The sequence below is a fragment of the Octopus bimaculoides genome, chromosome 25, assembly GCF_001194135.2.
Source record: "Octopus bimaculoides isolate UCB-OBI-ISO-001 chromosome 25, ASM119413v2, whole genome shotgun sequence".
NCBI lineage: Eukaryota > Metazoa > Mollusca > Cephalopoda > Octopoda > Octopodidae > Octopus > Octopus bimaculoides.
In genome coordinates this window covers 28,433,422-28,436,248 of record NC_069005.1, presented here as the reverse complement: position 1 = coordinate 28,436,248, position 2,827 = coordinate 28,433,422, and the positions used below count along the sequence as shown (strand labels likewise).

The following is a 2,827-nucleotide window of genomic DNA, read 5'->3' as shown; positions in this document are numbered from 1 at the left end:
ATTATTACTTTGTACTCCCACCACAACAATCACTATCACCACCACCACCACCACCACCGTCACCTTCGCCGCCACTAATCCTTCAACTATCACCACCACCACCAGCTTGTATCCCACACCTAAGTTAATACTTACTATCATTCTTAAGACCGCCGCCAGTTCAAGCGAATAGAAGGTCTGGGACGGTATATACTTTAACCTGTTTAGTTAAAACACAATTACAGGTAAATCGTTACTTCTTTCTCCCTTCGTCCACACACACACACACACATATTGTGTGTGTGTGTGTGCTTTATATACACACACACACACACACACACACGTATATTCTAAAGTCAATACTTTGTCTTTATATATAATTATATGTGAATGTACGTTTTTATAGAAGTATATATAATATATATATATGTATCGTTTGTAGAAATACATAAATCGGAGGAGATGTAGATCAGTTACTATTATGAAGTAGGCCGGTTTATGGGGGTACCCTGGGTTTCTCGCTCATAAGGGGTTTAGCCTTACCGCGCGTCTTCAGACCCCAGACACTGCTGGCTTAAGATCTCTTCATAATATATTCACATATGTTTGTGTGTGTGATATAAGTACGTTTGTCTATGTATGTGTATATCTAAGTATATGTTTGTATATGTATGTATGTATCCAAGTATATGTTCGTGTATGTATGTGTGTATCTAGTTATATATTTGTGTTTGTATTTATATAAGTATATGTTTGTGTACGTGTGTATATGTTTGTGTGTGTATATACATGAAATGTATATGTGTATAGACATCAGTAACACTTAAGTGGTAGTTATGAGTGTACGTGTGTGTTGGAGGGGAACCTCTCGCACTTAAAGTACCTAGCAAAAACGAAAAAAAATAATATGTGATTTTAATCAGATAAAATTACAGCAACAACGTAGTAAACACTCGAACGGAAGATAGAGAATAGAAAACAAAACACGTATTATTAAGCAAGTTTGTTTTCAATTATGTCGATAAATGTATACACACTCACACACAAGGACTATCTAGGATTATTTATAAACTTTTCTATGATAAGTGAATTATTGTGCGTAACCAGCTACAAACTGCTTCTCAACCACATGGTTCCGAGTTCAATCTAACTGCGTAACACCTTGGGCAAGTATGATCTACTATAGCTCCAGGGTGATCAAAGACGGAAACTGAAAGAAACCTTTCGTGTGTGTGTGTCAATTTGTCCCCTACCACTGCTTAACAACCGGTGTTGGTGTGTTTACGTCACCAGAACTTTAGCGGTTCGGCAAGAAATATCGATGTAATAAGTACTAGGCTTTAAAAATTTACAAAAAGAAAAAATGTACTGGTTTCGATTCATTTGACTAAAAGTTCTTCAAGGTGGTGCCCCAGTATGGCCGCAGTCTAATGGCTGAAATAAGTAAAAGATATATATTTAAAAGGTTGTTGAGGCTGCCTTCGCATTTATAAAGATCTATCTATCTATCTATCTATCTATCTATCTATCTGTCTGTCTGTCTGTCTGTCTGTCTATCTGTCTGTTTATCTATCTATTTGTCTGCTGTCTGTCTGTCTATCTGTCTGTCTATCTAAGTCAGACTGCAGCCATGCTGGGGCACCGCCTTGAAAAGCTTTTGGTTGAATGAATCGACCTCTGTACTCATTACTTTTGTGTAAAGTCTGGTACTTATTGGACTATTTTGACGAACTGCTAGGTTACTTGGATGTAAACACGCTAACATCGGTTCTTTCAACTTCTGTCTACCAAATCCACTGACAAGGCTTTGGTCTACCTGAGGCTATACCCAAGGTGCCACAAAGTGAGACTGAACCCAGAACCAAGTGGTTGAGAAGCAAACTTCTTACCACATAACCATCTGCCTGCACGCGCGCACACACATACACAGGTAAAAACTTGTGAGGTTTTCTTCATCAGTGAAGTTTGTTGCTGGTTGTTATGGAGACAGGTATATGCTATGACACGCCCTATGTAAAAATGTGTATGTTAGTTTATTACATAGACTGACACTCATTTTCTTTATGTACGTGTTCATTTATATATATATATGGTGCCCCAGCATGGCCACAGTTCATGAGCTGAAACTAGATAAAATGAAAATGAATATATATATATATTACTCATTCTGTATAGAATTCTGAATGTCAAGTCAAGTTGTTTGTGTGTTACACCTATGTGAGACCACACATGAACAAACTCTTTTAAATTCCAATTTTTCTTTTTCATTTCCGTAGGCGTAGGAGTGGCTATGTGGTAAGTAGCTTGCTTACCAACCACATGCTTCTGGGTTCAGTCCCACTGTGTGCACCTTGGGCAAGTGTCTTCTACTATAGCCTCGGGCCGACCAAAGCCTTGTAAGTGGATTTGGTAGATGGAAACTGAAAGAAGCCCTTCGTATATATGTATATATATATATATGTATGTGTGTCTGTGTTTGTCCCCCTAGCATTGCTTGACAACCGATGCTGGTGTGTTAACATCCCCGTAACTTAGAGGTTCAGCAAAAGAGATCGATAGAATAAGTACTAGGCTTACAAACAATAAGTGCCTGGGTTGATTTGCTCGACTAAAGGCAGTGCACCAGCATGGCCACAGTCAAATGACTGAAAGAAGTAAAAGAGTAAAGAGTATATACTTTTCAGATGGTGTACATTAGGATTATATCCAAATTTAAAGAAAAAGACAATTTGTGTTCAACCACACTTAAGTAATGACACAATTTCTTTTCAAAATTTCAAGTTTCATTTTGTAGATATATATGTGTTGTGTGTCAGTATGTTTATGCTTACGCCCAGTTATTTGTTGT

The 2,827-nt window shown here is 37.7% G+C and overlaps 1 protein-coding gene across 1 annotated transcript in view; it reads left to right on the top strand.

Annotated features, from left to right (window-relative positions):
* Window positions 1-70: 70 nt before the first annotated feature.
* LOC106868692 (uncharacterized) overlaps window positions 71-2,827 on the top strand; it is a 39,757-nt gene continuing 37,000 nt past the window's right edge. Inside the window, exon 1 of the mRNA XM_014914079.2 lies at window positions 71-224. The gene's annotated coding sequence lies outside the window, so the exon portion shown is untranslated. The remainder of the gene's footprint in view (window positions 225-2,827) is intronic.